This window comes from Pseudophryne corroboree, unplaced genomic scaffold (assembly GCF_028390025.1).
Source record: "Pseudophryne corroboree isolate aPseCor3 unplaced genomic scaffold, aPseCor3.hap2 scaffold_500, whole genome shotgun sequence".
NCBI classification, from domain to species: Eukaryota; Metazoa; Chordata; class Amphibia; order Anura; family Myobatrachidae; genus Pseudophryne; species Pseudophryne corroboree.
This window is the reverse complement of record NW_026970106.1, coordinates 156,827-174,009: the sequence shown is the minus strand read 5'-3', so window position 1 is coordinate 174,009 and position 17,183 is coordinate 156,827. Positions and strand designations below refer to the sequence as shown.

At 34.5% G+C, this 17,183-nt stretch overlaps 2 non-coding genes across 2 annotated transcripts; both read left to right on the top strand.

Moving 5' to 3' along the window:
- The first annotated feature begins 5,540 nt into the window (after positions 1–5,540).
- TRNAN-AUU (transfer RNA asparagine (anticodon AUU)) lies at positions 5,541–5,614 on the top strand. The gene has a single exon. It is a non-coding gene; the product is annotated as a tRNA-Asn (tRNA).
- A 10,439-nt stretch (positions 5,615–16,053) lies between these two features.
- Positions 16,054–16,127, top strand: TRNAN-AUU (transfer RNA asparagine (anticodon AUU)). The gene has a single exon. It is a non-coding gene; the product is annotated as a tRNA-Asn (tRNA).
- Positions 16,128–17,183: the final 1,056 nt, after the last annotated feature.

Genomic DNA, 17,183 nt, shown 5'->3' with positions numbered 1-17,183 from the left:
TAGGTGAAAAACCATCCCTACAAAGGTGTTAATCAGAGACTTGGCTTTGTGGACACTTTTCAGAGAACAAATTTGTTAGCATAAAAATAAAGCAAGAAAATTAAGAGCTGTTTAATCACTCAATTGGATTTTCTGCCAGCATATTTTTTTTCTCTGCAAACCACTGCTAAATTGTGCTTCCTAGCTGTTTTTATAAAATCACTGAATCAAATCTAACTCTGATTACATCAGAGAAGGCCAGGTACCCTACACAATAAGAGGGGGTTTGAAATTTTGACTTGTCTTCTTAAATATCACCAAAATCTGATAACAAGGTCAATTACGTCCCTGGGTGGGATTGAACCACCAACCTTTTGGTTAATAGCCGTACACACTAACTGATTGCGCCACAGAGACACTTTGCAAACAGTACATACTGACAAAGGCTAATAAGCATTCATCTAAAACGTTTCCTAGAAAAACTTAATAAAGTCAATAATCTGGAGAGTTTTTGTAAGATGTTTCTTCTATCAACCAACGAAGAAACACATTGGTACTTTCCCATGATGAGTGAGTGCTTCAGGATCTCTTGCACTTACATGTGCAGCAGAGTACAGCAATGGAAGCATGCTGGGCCCATAACCCAGAGGTAGGCAGATTGAAACTATCCTCTGCTATATGCATTTTTTTGTTTGTTAATTAAAGTATTCCAAAACTGGGATTGAAATTTTGGCTCTTTTATTTTTACTTTAAGTACAATAACTTTTACCATTTTAATTTGTTTTAATAGTATATTGACAGTATTGTTTTCTTTCAAAAATCCACTTCATTTTCTTTACCCTATTATTAAAATGGTAATTGACAAAAACAAACTACATTGTCACCAGAAGAGCAATACAAAATGTACAAGTGATATATTAAAATCATCTTTCCAGCTTGAATTTCAATGATGCATTGGGGCAACGATTTTGTGAGAAACATCTTCACCCTTAAATAAAGATTTTCTTAATTCCTTACCTGTGTGCTAATTAGATATCACCTTGATTTCATATTAAACAGACTTCCACATGAGAAAGCAGCAAGGATGCAGTGGCGTTAATGTTTCCTGGTGTCAACTTGTATTATTTCAGTAGACATTGAAATGAGGATGCATCTTGCTGCCTTTCCAATGAAGCAAGTTTAATTTAGTAATAGGTGAAAAACCATCCTTACAAAGGTGTTAATCAGAGACTTGGCTTTGTGGACACTTTTCAGAGAACAAATTTGTTAGCATAAAAATAAAGCCAGAAAATGAAGAGCTGTTTAATCACTCAATTGGATTTTTCTGCCAGCATATTTTTTTTCTCTGCAACCCACTGCTAAATTGTGCTTCCTAGCTGTTTTTATAAAATCACTGAATCAAATCTAACTCTGATTACATCAGAGAAGGCCAGGTACCCTACACCGTAACAGGGGGTTTGAAATTTTGACTTGTCTACTTAAAGATCACCAAAATCTGATAACAAGGGAAATTAGGTCCCTGGGTGGGATTGAACCACCAACCTTTCGGTTAATAGCCAAACACACTAACCGATTGCGCCACAGAGACACTTTGCAAAAAGTGCCTACTGACAAAGGCTAATAAGCATACATCTGGAACGTTTCCTAGAAAAACATTAAAAAATCAATAATCTGGAGAGTTTTTGTAAGATGTTTCTTCCATCAACTAACGAATAAACACATTGGTACTTTCCCATGATGAGTGAGTGCTTCAGGATCTCTTGCACTTACATGTGCAGCAGAGTACTGCAATGGAAGCATGCTGGACCCATAACCCAGAGGTAGGCAGATTGAAACTATTATTTGCTATATGCATTTTTTTTGTTAATTTAAGTAATCAAAACTGGGATTGATATTTTTGCTCTTTTATTTTTACTTTAAGTACAATAACTTTTACCATTTTAATTTGTTTTAATAGTATATTGACAGTATAGTTTTCTTTCAAAAATCCACTTAATTTTCTTTACCCTGTTATTAAAATGGTAATTGACAAAAAAAACTACATTGTCACCAGAAGAGCAATACAAAATGTACAAGTGATATATTAAAATCATCTTTCCAGCTTGAATTTCAATGATGCATTGGGGCAACAATTTTGTGAGAAACATCTTCACCCTTAAATAAAGATTTTCGTAATTCCTTACCTGTGTGCTAATTAGATATCACCTTGTTTTCACATTAAACAGACTTCCACATGAGAAAGCAGCAAGGATGCAGTGGCGTTAATGTTTCCTGGTGTCAACCTGTATTATTTCAGTAGACATTGAAATGAGGATGCATCTTGCTGCCTTTCCAATGAAGCAAGTTTAATTTAGTAATAGGTGAAAAACCATCCCTACAAAGGTGTTAATCAGAGACTTGGCTTTGTGGACACTTTTCAGAGAACAAATTTGTTAGCATAAAAATAAAGCAAGAAAATTAAGAGCTGTTTAATCACTCAATTGGATTTTCTGCCAGCATATTTTTTTTCTCTGCAAACCACTGCTAAATTGTGCTTCCTAGCTGTTTTTATAAAATCACTGAATCAAATCTAACTCTGATTACATCAGAGAAGGCCAGGTACCCTACACAATAAGAGGGGGTTTGAAATTTTGACTTGTCTTCTTAAATATCACCAAAATCTGATAACAAGGTCAATTACGTCCCTGGGTGGGATTGAACCACCAACCTTTTGGTTAATAGCCGTACACACTAACTGATTGCGCCACAGAGACACTTTGCAAACAGTACATACTGACAAAGGCTAATAAGCATTCATCTAAAACGTTTCCTAGAAAAACTTAATAAAGTCAATAATCTGGAGAGTTTTTGTAAGATGTTTCTTCTATCAACCAACGAAGAAACACATTGGTACTTTCCCATGATGAGTGAGTGCTTCAGGATCTCTTGCACTTACATGTGCAGCAGAGTACAGCAATGGAAGCATGCTGGGCCCATAACCCAGAGGTAGGCAGATTGAAACTATCCTCTGCTATATGCATTTTTTTGTTTGTTAATTAAAGTATTCCAAAACTGGGATTGATATTTTGGCTCTTTTATTTTTACTTTAAGTACAATAACTTTTACCATTTTAATTTGTTTTAATAGTATATTGACAGTATTGTTTTCTTTCAAAAATCCACTTCATTTTCTTTACCCTATTATTAAAATGGTAATTGACAAAAACAAACTACATTGTCACCAGAAGAGCAATACAAAATGTACAAGTGATATATTAAAATCATCTTTCCAGCTTGAATTTCAATGATGCATTGGGGCAACGATTTTGTGAGAAACATCTTCACCCTTAAATAAAGATTTTCTTAATTCCTTACCTGTGTGCTAATTAGATATCACCTTGTTTTCACATTAAACAGACTTCCACATGAGAAAGCAGCAAGGATGCAGTGGCGTTAATGTTTCCTGGTGTCAACCTGTATTATTTCAGTAGACATTGAAATGAGGATGCATCTTGCTGCCTTTCCAATGAAGCAAGTTTAATTTAGTAATAGGTGAAAAACCATCCTTACAAAGGTGTTAATCAGAGACTTGGCTTTGTGGACACTTTTCAGAGAACAAATTTGTTAGCATAAAAATAAAGCCAGAAAATAAAGAGCTGTTTAATCACTCAATTGGATTTTTCTGCCAGCATATTTTTTTTCTCTGCAACCCACTGCTAAATTGTGCTTCCTAGCTTTTTTTATAAAATCACTGAATCAAATCTAACTCTGATAACATCAGAGAAGGCCAGGTACCCTACACAATAACAGGGGGTATGAAATTTGACTTGTCTACTTAAAGATCACCAAAATCTGACCACAAGGTCAATTACGTCCCTGGGTGGGATTGAACCACTAACCTTTTGGTTAATAGCCGTACACACTAACTGATTGCGCCACAGAGACACTTTGCAAAAGTATATACTGACAAATGCTGATAAGCATTCATCTAAAACGTTTCCTAGAAAAACTTAAAAAAGTCAATAATCTGGAGAGTTTTTTTAAGATGTTTCTTCTATCAACCAACGAAGAAACACATTGGTACTTTCCCATGATGAGTGAGTGCTTCAGGATCTCTTGCACGTACGTGTGCAGCAGAGTACAGCAATGGAAGCATGCTGGGCCCATAACCCAGAGGTAGGCAGATTGAAACTATCCTCTGCTATATGCATTTTTTTTGTTAATTAAAGTAATCCAAAACTGGGATTGATATTTTGGCTCTTTTATTTTTACTTAAAGTACAATAACTCTTACCATTTTAATTTGTTTTAATAGTATATTGACAGTATTGTTTTCTTTCAAAAATCCACTTCATTTTCTTTACCCTATTATTAAAATGGTAATTGACAAAAACAAACTACATTGTCACCAGAAGAGCAATACAAAATGTACAAGTGATATATTAAAATCATCTTTCCAGCTTGAATTTCAATGATGCATTGGGGCAACGATTTTGTGAGAAACATCTTCACCCTTAAATAAAGATTTTCTTAATTCCTTACCTGTGTGCTAATTAGATTTCACCTTGTTTTCACATTAAACAGACTTCCACATGAGAAAGCAGCAAGGATGCAGTGGCGTTAATGTTTCCTGGTGTCAACCTGTATTATTTCAGTAGACATTGAAATGAGGATGCATCTTGCTGCCTTTCCAATGAAGCAAGTTTAATTTAGTAATAGGTGAAAAACCATCCCTACAAAGGTGTTAATCAGAGACTTTACTTTGTGGACACTTTTCAGAGAACAAATTTGTTAGCATAAAAATAAAGCCAGAAAATGAAGAGCTGTTTAATCACTCAATTGGATTTTTCTGCCAGCATATTTCTTTTTCTCTACAACCCACTGCTAAATTGTGCTTCCTAGCTTTTTTTATAAAATCACTGAATCAAATCTAACTCTGATAACATCAGAGAAGGCCAGGTACCCTACACAATAACAGGGGGTATGAAATTTGACTTGTCTACTTAAAGATCACCACTACTTGAAGATGTTTCTCACAAAATTGTTGCCCCAATGCATCATTGAAATTCAAGCTGGAAAGATGATTTTAATATATCACTTGTACATTTTGTATTGCTCTTCTGGTGACAATGTAGTTTTTTTTGTCAATTACCATTTTAATAACAGGGTAAAGAAAATTAAGTGGATTTTTGAAAGAAAACTATACTGTCAATATACTATTAAAACAAATTAAAATGGTAAAAGTTATTGTACTTTAAGTAAAAATAAAAGAGCAAAAATATCAATCCCAGTTTTGATTACTTAAATTAACAAAAAAATGCATATAGCAAAGGATAGTTTCAATCTGCCTACCTCTGGGTTATGGGTCCAGCATGCTTCCATTGCAGTACTCTGCTGCACATGTAAGTGCAAGAGATCCTGAAGCACTCACTCATCATGGGAAAGTACCAATGTGTTTATTCGTTAGTTGATGGAAGAAACATCTTACAAAAACTCTCCAGATTATTGATTTTTTAATGTTTTTCTAGGAAACGTTCTAGATGTATGCTTATTAGCCTTTGTCAGTAGGCACTTTTCGCAAAGTGTCTCTGTGGCGCAATCGGTTAGTGTGTTCGGCTATTAACCGAAAGGTTGGTGGTTCAATCCCACCCAGGGACCTAATTAAACTTGTGATCAGATTTTGGTGATATTTAAGTAGACAAGTCAAAATTTCAAACCCCCTCTTATGGTGTAGGGTACATGGCCTTCTCTGATGTAATCAGAGTTAGATTTGATTCAGTGATTTTATAAAAAAAACAGCTAGGAAGCACAATTTAGCAGTGGGTTGCAGAGAAAAAAAATATGCTGGCAGAAAAATCCAATTGAGTGATTAAACAGCTCTTCATTTTCTGGCTTTATTTTTATGCTAACAAATTTGTTCTCTGAAAAGTGTCCACAAAGCCAAGTCTCTGATTAACACCTTTGTAAGGATGGTTTTTCACCTATTACTAAATTAAACTTGCTTCATTGGAAAGGCAGCAAGATGCATCCTCATTTCAATGTCTACTGAAATAATACAAGTTGACACCAGGAAACATTAACGCCACTGCTTCCTTGCTGCTTTCTCATGTGGAAGTCTGTTTAATGTGAAAACAAGGTGATATCTAATTAGCACACAGGTAAGGAATTAAGAAAATCTTTATTTAAGGGTGAAGATGTTTCTCACAAATTTGTTGACCCAATGCATCATTGAAATTCAAGCTGGAAAGATGATTTTAATATATCACTTGTACATTTTGTATTGCTCTTCTGGTGACAATGTAGTTTGTTTTTGTCAATTACCATTTTAATAATAGGGTAAAGAAAATGAAGTGGATTTTTGAAAGAAAACAATACTGTCAATATACTATTAAAACAAATTAAAATGGTAAAAGTTATTGTACTTTAAGTAAAAATAAAAGAGACAAAATATCAATCCCTGTTTTGGATTACTTTAATTAACAAAAAAAAATGCATATAGCAGAGGATAGTTTCAATCTGCCTACCTCTGGGTTATGGGCCTATCATGCTTCCATTGCAGTACTCTGCTGCACATGTAAGTGCAAGAGATCCTGAAGCACTCACTCATCATGGGAAAGTACCAATGTGTTTCTTCGTTGGTTGATGGAAGAAACATCTTACAAAAACTCTCCAGATTATTGACTTTTTAAAGTTTTTCTAGGAAACGTTTTAGATGAATGCTTATTAGCCTTTGTCAGTATGGACTTTTGCAAAATGTCTCTGTGGCGCAATCAGTTAGTATGTACGGCTATTAACCATAAGGTTGGTGGTTCAATCCCACCCAGGGACCTAATTTCCCTTGTTATCAGATTTTGGTGATCTTTAAGTAGACAAGTCAAAATTTCAAACCCCCTGTTACGGTGTAGGGTACCTGGCCTTCTCTGATGTAATCAGAGTTAGATTTGATTCAGTGATTTTATAAAAACAGCTAGGAAGCACAATTTAGCAGTGGGTTGCAGAGAAAAAAAATATGCTGGCAGAAAAATCCAATTGAGTGATTAAACAGCTCTTCATTTTCTGGCTTTATTTTTATGCTAACAAATTTGTTCTCTGAAAAGTGTCCACAAAGCCAAGTCTCTGATTAACACCTTTGTAAGGATGGTTTTTCACCTATTACTAAATTAAACTTGCTTCATTGGAAAGGCAGCAAGATGCATCCTCATTTCAATGTCTACTGAAATAATACAAGTTGACACCAGGAAACATTAACGCCACTGCATCCTTGCTGTTTTCTCATGTGGAAGTCTGTTTAATATGAAAACAAGGTGATATCTAATTAGCACACAGGTAAGGAATTAAGAAAATCTTTATTTAAGGGTGAAGATGTTTCTCACAAAATCGTTGCCCCAATGCATCATTGAAATTCAAGCTGGAAAGATGATTTTAATATATCACTTGTACATTTTGTATTGCTCTTCTGGTGACAATGTAGTTTGTTTTTGTCAATTACCATTTTAATAATAGGGTAAAGAAAATGAAGTGGATTTTTGAAAGAAAACAATACTGTCAATATACTATTAAAACAAATTAAAATGGTAAAAGTTATTGTACTTAAAGTAAAAATAAAAGAGCCAAAATATCAATCCCAGTTTTGGAATACTTTAATTAACAAACAAAAAAATGCATATAGCAGAGGATAGTTTCAATCTGCCTACCTCTGGGTTATGGGCCCAGCATGCTTCCATTGCTGTACTCTGCTGCACATGTAAGTGCAAGAGATCCTGAAGCACTCACTCATCATGGGAAAGTACCAATGTGTTTCTTCGTTGGTTGATAGAAGAAACATCTTACAAAAACTCTCCAGATTATTGACTTTATTAAGTTTTTCTAGGAAACGTTTTAGATGAATGCTTATTAGCCTTTGTCAGTATGTACTGTTTGCAAAGTGTCTCTGTGGCGCAATCAGTTAGTGTGTACGGCTATTAACCAAAAGGTTGGTGGTTCAATCCCACCCAGGGACGTAATTGACCTTGTTATCAGATTTTGGTGATATTTAAGAAGACAAGTCAAAATTTCAAACCCCCTCTTATTGTGTAGGGTACCTGGCCTTCTCTGATGTAATCAGAGTTAGATTTGATTCAGTGATTTTATAAAAACAGCTAGGAAGCACAATTTAGCAGTGGTTTGCAGAGAAAAAAAATATGCTGGCAGAAAATCCAATTGAGTGATTAAACAGCTCTTAATTTTCTTGCTTTATTTTTATGCTAACAAATTTGTTCTCTGAAAAGTGTCCACAAAGCCAAGTCTCTGATTAACACCTTTGTAGGGATGGTTTTTCACCTATTACTAAATTAAACTTGCTTCATTGGAAAGGCAGCAAGATGCATCCTCATTTCAATGTCTACTGAAATAATACAGGTTGACACCAGGAAACATTAACGCCACTGCATCCTTGCTGCTTTCTCATGTGGAAGTCTGTTTAATGTGAAAACAAGGTGATATCTAATTAGCACACAGGTAAGGAATTACGAAAATCTTTATTTAAGGGTGAAGATGTTTCTCACAAAATTGTTGCCCCAATGCATCATTGAAATTCAAGCTGGAAAGATGATTTTAATATATCACTTGTACATTTTGTATTGCTCTTCTGGTGACAATGTAGTTTTTTTTGTCAATTACCATTTTAATAACAGGGTAAAGAAAATTAAGTGGATTTTTGAAAGAAAACTATACTGTCAATATACTATTAAAACAAATTAAAATGGTAAAAGTTATTGTACTTAAAGTAAAAATAAAAGAGCAAAAATATCAATCCCAGTTTTGATTACTTAAATTAACAAAAAAAATGCATATAGCAAAGGATAGTTTCAATCTGCCTACCTCTGGGTTATGGGTCCAGCATGCTTCCATTGCAGTACTCTGCTGCACATGTAAGTGCAAGAGATCCTGAAGCACTCACTCATCATGGGAAAGTACCAATGTGTTTATTCGTTAGTTGATGGAAGAAACATCTTACAAAAACTCTCCAGATTATTGATTTTTTAATGTTTTTCTAGGAAACGTTCCAGATGTATGCTTATTAGCCTTTGTCAGTAGGCACTTTTTGCAAAGTGTCTCTGTGGCGCAATCGGTTAGTGTGTTTGGCTATTAACCGAAAGGTTGGTGGTTCAATCCCACCCAGGGACCTAATTTCCCTTGTTATCAGATTTTGGTGATCTTTAAGTAGACAAGTCAAAATTTCAAACCCCCTGTTACGGTGTAGGGTACCTGGCCTTCTCTGATGTAATCAGAGTTAGATTTGATTCAGTGATTTTATAAAAACAGCTAGGAAGCACAATTTAGCAGTGGGTTGCAGAGAAAAAAAATATGCTGGCAGAAAAATCCAATTGAGTGATTAAACAGCTCTTCATTTTCTGGCTTTATTTTTATGCTAACAAATTTGTTCTCTGAAAAGTGTCCACAAAGCCAAGTCTCTGATTAACACCTTTGTAAGGATGGTTTTTCACCTATTACTAAATTAAACTTGCTTCATTGGAAAGGCAGCAAGATGCATCCTCATTTCAATGTCTACTGAAATAATACAAGTTGACACCAGGAAACATTAACGCCACTGCATCCTTGCTGCTTTCTCATGTGGAAGTCTGTTTAATATGAAATCAAGGTGATATCTAATTAGCACACAGGTAAGGAATTAAGAAAATCTTTATTTAAGGGTGAAGATGTTTCTCACAAAATCGTTGCCCCAATGCATCATTGAAATTCAAGCTGGAAAGATGATTTTAATATATCACTTGTACATTTTGTATTGCTCTTCTGGTGACAATGTAGTTTGTTTTTGTCAATTACCATTTTAATAATAGGGTAAAGAAAATGAAGTGGATTTTTGAAAGAAAACAATACTGTCAATATACTATTAAAACAAATTAAAATGGTAAAAGTTATTGTACTTTAAGTAAAAATAAAAGAGACAAAATATCAATCCCAGTTTTGGATTACTTTAATTAACAAAAAAAAATGCATATAGCAGAAGATAGTTTCAATCTGCCTACCTCTGGGTTATGGGCCCAGCATGCTTCCATTGCTGTACTCTGCTGCACATGTAAGTGCAAGAGATCCTGAAGCACTCACTCATCATGGGAAAGTACCAATGTGTTTCTTCGTTGGTTGATGGAAGAAACATCTTACAAAAACTCTCCAGATTATTGACTTTTTAAAGTTTTTCTAGGAAACGTTTTAGATGAATGCTTATTAGCCTTTGTCAGTATGTACTTTTGCAAAGTGTCTCTGTGGCGCAATCAGTTAGTATGTACGGCTATTAACCAAAAGGTTGGTGGTTCAATCCCACCCAGGGACCTAATTGACCTTGTTATCAGATTTTGGTGATTTTTAAGTAGACAAGTCAAAATTTCAAACCCCCTGTTATGGTGTAGGGTACCTGGCCTTCTCTGATGTAATCAGAGTTAGATTTGATTCAGTGATTTTATAAAAACAGCTAGGAAGCACAATTTAGCAGTGGTTTGCAGAGAAAAAAAATATGCTGGCAGAAAAATCCAATTGAGTGATTAAACAGCTCTTTATTTTCTGGCTTTATTTTTATGCTAACAAATTTGTTCTCTGAAAAGTGTCCACAAAGCCAAGTCTCTGATTAACACCTTTGTAAGGATGTTTTTTCACCTATTACTAAATTAAACTTGCTTCATTGGAAAGGCAGCAAGATGCATCCTCATTTCAATGTCTACTGAAATAATACAGGTTGACACCAGGAAACATTAACGCCACTGCATCCTTGCTGCTTTCTCATGTGGAAGTCTGTTTAATGTGAAAACAAGGTGATATCTAATTAGCACACAGGTAAGGAATTAAGAAAATCTTTATTTAACGGTGAAGATGTTTCTCACAAAATCGTTGCCCCAATGCATCATTGAAATTCAAGCTGGAAAGATGATTTTAATATATCACTTGTACATTTTGTATTGCTCTTCTGGTGACAATGTAGTTTGTTTTTGTCAATTACCATTTTAATAATAGGGTAAAGAAAATTAAGTGGATTTTTGAAAGAAAACAATACTGTCAATATACTATTAAAACAAATTAAAATGGTAAAAGTTATTGTACTTTAAGTAAAAATAAAAGAGCCAAAATATCAATCCCAGTTTTGGATTACTTTAATTAACAAACAAAAAAATGCATATAGCAGAGGATAGTTTCAATCTGCCTACTTCTGGGTTATGGGCCCAGCATGCTTCCATTGCTGTACTCTGCTGCACATGTAAGTGCAAGAGATCCTGAAGCACTCACTCATCATGGGAAAGTACCAATGTGTTTCTTCGTTGGTTGATAGAAGAAACATCTTACAAAAACTCTCCAGATTATTGACTTTTTTAAGTTTTTCTAGGAAACGTTTTAGATGAATGCTTATTAGCATTTGTCAGTATGTACTTTTGCAAAGTGTCTCTGTGGCGCAATCAGTTAGTGTGTACGGCTATTAACCAAAAGGTTGGTGGTTCAATCCCACCCAGGGACGTACTTGACCTTGTTATCAGATTTTGGTGATCTTTAAGTAGACAAGTCAAATTTCATACCCCCTGTTATGGTGTAGGGTACCTGGCCTTCTCTGATGTAATCAGAGTTAGATTTGATTAAGTGATTTTATAAAAACATCTAGGAAGCACAATTTAGCAGTGGGTTGCAGAGAAAAAGAAATATGCTGGCAAAAAAATCAAATTGCGTGATTAAACAGCTCTTCATTTTCTGGCTTTATTTTTATGCTAACAAATTTGTTCTCTGAAAAGTGTCCACAAAGCCAAGTCTCTGATTAACACCTTTGTAGGGATGGTTTTTCACCTATTACTAAATTAAACTTGCTTCATTGGAAAGGCAGCAAGATGTATCCTCATTTCAATGTCTACTGAAATAATACAGGTTGACACCAGGAAACATTAACGCCACTGCATCCTTGCTGCTTTCTCATGTGGAAGTCTGTTTAATGTGAAAACAAGGTGATATCTAATTAGCACACAGGTAAGGAATTAAGAAAATCTTTATTTAAGGGTGAAGATGTTTCTCACAAAATTGTTGACCCAATGCATCATTGAAATTCAAGCTGGAAAGATGATTTTAATATATCACTTGTACATTTTGTATTGCTCTTCTGGTGACAATGTAGTTTGTTTTTGTCAATTACCATTTTAATAATAGGGTAAAGAAAATGAAGTGGATTTTTGAAAGAAAACAATACTGTCAATATACTATTAAAACAAATTAAAATGGTAAAAGTTATTGTACTTTAAGTAAAAATAAAAGAGACAAAATATCAATCCCAGTTTTGGATTACTTTAATTAACAAAAAAAAATGCATATAGCAGAGGATAGTTTCAATCTGCCTACCTCTGGGTTATGGGCCCAGCATGCTTCCATTGCAGTACTCTGCTGCACATGTAAGTGCAAGAGATCCTGAAGCACTCACTCATCATGGGAAAGTACCAATGTGTTTCTTCGTTGGTTGATGGAAGAAACATCTTACAAAAACTCTCCAGATTATTGACTTTTTAAAGTTTTTCTAGGAAACATTTTAGATGAATGCTTATTAGCCTTTGTCAGTATGGACTTTTGCAAAGTGTCTCTGTGGCGCAATCAGTTAGTATGTACGGCTATTAACCATAAGGTTGGTGGTTCAATCCCACCCAGGGACCTAATTGACCTTGTTATCAGATTTTGGTGAACTTTAAGTAGACAAGTCAAATTTCATACCCCCTGTTATTGTGTAGGGTACCTGGCCTTCTCTGATGTTATCAGAGTTAGATTTGATTCAGTGATTTTATAAAAAAAGCTAGGAAGCACAATTTAGCAGTGGGTTGCAGAGAAAAAAAATATGCTGGCAGAAAAATCCAATTGAGTGATTAAACAGCTCTTTATTTTCTGGCTTTATTTTTATGCTAACAAATTTGTTCTCTGAAAAGTGTCCACAAAGCCAAGTCTCTGATTAACACCTTTGTAAGGATGGTTTTTCACCTATTACTAAATTAAACTTGCTTCATTGGAAAGGCAGCAAGATGCATCCTCATTTCAATGTCTACTGAAATAATACAGGTTGACACCAGGAAACATTAACGCCACTGCATCCTTGCTGCTTTCTCATGTGGAAGTCTGTTTAATGTGAAAACAAGGTGATATCTAATTAGCACACAGGTAAGGAATTAAGAAAATCTTTATTTAAGGGTGAAGATGTTTCTCACAAAATCATTGCCCCAATGCATCATTGAAATTCAAGCTGGAAAGATGATTTTAATATATCACTTGTACAGTTTGTATTGCTCTTCTGGTGACAATGTAGTTTGTTTTTGTCAATTACCATTTTAATAATAGGGTAAAGAAAATGAAGTGGATTTTTGAAAGAAAACAATACTGTCAATATACTATTAAAACAAATTAAAATGGTAAAAGTTATTGTACTTTAAGTAAAAATAAAAGAGCCAAAATATCAATCCCAGTTTTGGAATACTTTAATTAACAAACAAAAAAATGCATATAGCAGAGGATAGTTTCAATCTGCCTACCTCTGGGTTATGGGCCCAGCATGCTTCCATTGCTGTACTCTGCTGCACATGTAAGTGCAAGAGATCCTGAAGCACTCACTCATCATGGGAAAGTACCAATGTGTTTCTTCGTTGGTTGATAGAAGAAACATCTTACAAAAACTCTCCAGATTATTGACTTTATTACGTTTTTCTAGGAAACGTTTTAGATGAATGCTTATTAGCCTTTGTCAGTATGTACTTTTGCAAAGTGTCTCTGTGGCGCAATCAGTTAGTGTGTACGGCTATTAACCAAAAGGTTGGTGGTTCAATCCCACCCAGGGACGTAATTGACCTTGTTATCAGATTTTGGTGATATTTAAGTAGACAAGTCAAAATTTCAAACCCCCTCTTATTGTGTAGGGTACCTGGCCTTCTCTGATGTAATCAGAGTTAGATTTGATTCAGTGATTTTATAAAAACAGCTAGGAAGCACAATTTAGCAGTGGTTTGCAGAGAAAAAAAATATGCTGGCATAAAAATCCAATTGAGTGATTAAACAGCTCTTAATTTTCTTGCTTTATTTTTATGCTAACAAATTTGTTCTCTGAAAAGTGTCCACAAAGCCAAGTCTCTGATTAACACCTTTGTAGGGATGGTTTTTCACCTATTACTAAATTAAACTTGCTTCATTGGAAAGGCAGCAAGATGCATCCTCATTTCAATGTCTACTGAAATAATACAGGTTGACACCAGGAAACATTAACGCCACTGCATCCTTGCTGCTTTCTCATGTGGAAGTCTGTTTAATGTGAAAACAAGGTGATATCTAATTAGCACACAGGTAAGGAATTACGAAAATCTTTATTTAAGGGTGAAGATGTTTCTCACAAAATTGTTGCCCCAATGCATCATTGAAATTCAAGCTGGAAAGATGATTTTAATATATCACTTGTACATTTTGTATTGCTCTTCTGGTGACAATGTAGTTTTTTTTGTCAATTACCATTTTAATAACAGGGTAAAGAAAATTAAGTGGATTTTTGAAAGAAAACTATACTGTCAATATACTATTAAAACAAATTAAAATGGTAAAAGTTATTGTACTTTAAGTAAAAATAAAAGAGCAAAAATATCAATCCCAGTTTTGATTACTTAAATTAACAAAAAAAATGCATATAGCAAAGGATAGTTTCAATCTGCCTACCTCTGGGTTATGGGTCCAGCATGCTTCCATTGCAGTACTCTGCTGCACATGTAAGTGCAAGAGATCCTGAAGCACTCACTCATCATGGGAAAGTACCAATGTGTTTATTCGTTAGTTGATGGAAGAAACATCTTACAAAAACTCTCCAGATTATTGATTTTTTAATGTTTTTCTAGGAAACGTTCTAGATGTATGCTTATTAGCCTTTGTCAGTATGTACTTTTGCAAAGTGTCTCTGTGGCGCAATCAGTTAGTGTGTACGGCTATTAACCAAAAGGTTGGTGGTTCAATCCCACCCAGGGACGTAATTGACCTTGTTATCAGATTTTGGTGATATTTAAGTAGACAAGTCAAAATTTCAAACCCCCTCTTATTGTGTAGGGTACCTGGCCTTCTCTGATGTAATCAGAGTTAGATTTGATTCAGTGATTTTATAAAAACAGCTAGGAAGCACAATTTAGCAGTGGTTTGCAGAGAAAAAAAATATGCTGGCATAAAAATCCAATTGAGTGATTAAACAGCTCTTAATTTTCTTGCTTTATTTTTATGCTAACAAATTTGTTCTCTGAAAAGTGTCCACAAAGCCAAGTCTCTGATTAACACCTTTGTAGGGATGGTTTTTCACCTATTACTAAATTAAACTTGCTTCATTGGAAAGGCAGCAAGATGCATCCTCATTTCAATGTCTACTGAAATAATACAGGTTGACACCAGGAAACATTAACGCCACTGCATCCTTGCTGCTTTCTCATGTGGAAGTCTGTTTAATGTGAAAACAAGGTGATATCTAATTAGCACACAGGTAAGGAATTACGAAAATCTTTATTTAAGGGTGAAGATGTTTCTCACAAAATTGTTGCCCCAATGCATCATTGAAATTCAAGCTGGAAAGATGATTTTAATATATCACTTGTACATTTTGTATTGCTCTTCTGGTGACAATGTAGTTTTTTTTGTCAATTACCATTTTAATAACAGGGTAAAGAAAATTAAGTGGATTTTTGAAAGAAAACTATACTGTCAATATACTATTAAAACAAATTAAAATGGTAAAAGTTATTGTACTTTAAGTAAAAATAAAAGAGCAAAAATATCAATCCCAGTTTTGATTACTTAAATTAACAAAAAAAATGCATATAGCAAAGGATAGTTTCAATCTGCCTACCTCTGGGTTATGGGTCCAGCATGCTTCCATTGCAGTACTCTGCTGCACATGTAAGTGCAAGAGATCCTGAAGCACTCACTCATCATGGGAAAGTACCAATGTGTTTATTCGTTAGTTGATGGAAGAAACATCTTACAAAAACTCTCCAGATTATTGATTTTTTAATGTTTTTCTAGGAAACGTTCTAGATGTATGCTTATTAGCCTTTGTCAGTAGGCACTTTTTGCAAAGTGTCTCTGTGGCGCAATCGGTTAGTGTGTTCGGCTATTAACCGAAAGGTTGGTGGTTCAATCCCACCCAGGGACCTAATTAAACTTGTGATCAGATTTTGGTGATATTTAAGTAGACAAGTCAAAATTTCAAACCCCCTCTTATGGTGTAGGGTACATGGCCTTCTCTGATGTAATCAGAGTTAGATTTGATTCAGTGATTTTATAAAAAAAACAGCTAGGAAGCACAATTTAGCAGTGGGTTGCAGAGAAAAAAAATATGCTGGCAGAAAAATCCAATCGAGTGATTAAACAGCTCTTCATTTTCTGGCTTTATTTTTATGCTAACAAATTTGTTCTCTGAAAAGTGTCCACAAAGCCAAGTCTCTGATTAACACCTTTGTAAGGATGGTTTTTCACCTATTACTAAATTAAACTTGCTTCATTGGAAAGGCAGCAAGATGCATCCTCATTTCAATGTCTACTGAAATAATACAAGTTGACACCAGGAAACATTAACGCCACTGCTTCCTTGCTGCTTTCTCATGTGGAAGTCTGTTTAATGTGAAAACAAGGTGATATCTAATTAGCACACAGGTAAGGAATTAAGAAAATCTTTATTTAAGGGTGAAGATGTTTCTCACAAATTTGTTGACCCAATGCATCATTGAAATTCAAGCTGGAAAGATGATTTTAATATATCACTTGTACATTTTGTATTGCTCTTCTGGTGACAATGTAGTTTGTTTTTGTAAATTACCATTTTAATAATAGGGTAAAGAAAATGAAGTGGATTTTTGAAAGAAAACAATACTGTCAATATACTATTAAAACAAATTAAAATGGTAAAAGTTATTGTACTTTAAGTAAAAATAAAAGAGACAAAATATCAATCCCAGTTTTGGATTACTTTAATTAACAAAAAAAAATGCATATAGCAGAGGATAGTTTCAATCTGCCTACCTCTGGGTTATGGGCCCATCATGCTTCCATTGCAGTACTCTGCTGCACATGTAAGTGCAAGAGATCCTGAAGCACTCACTCATCATGGGAAAGTACCAATGTGTTTCTTCGTTGGTTGATGGAAGAAACATCTTACAAAAACTCTCCAGATTATTGACTTTTTAAAGTTTTTCTAGGAAACGTTTTAGAT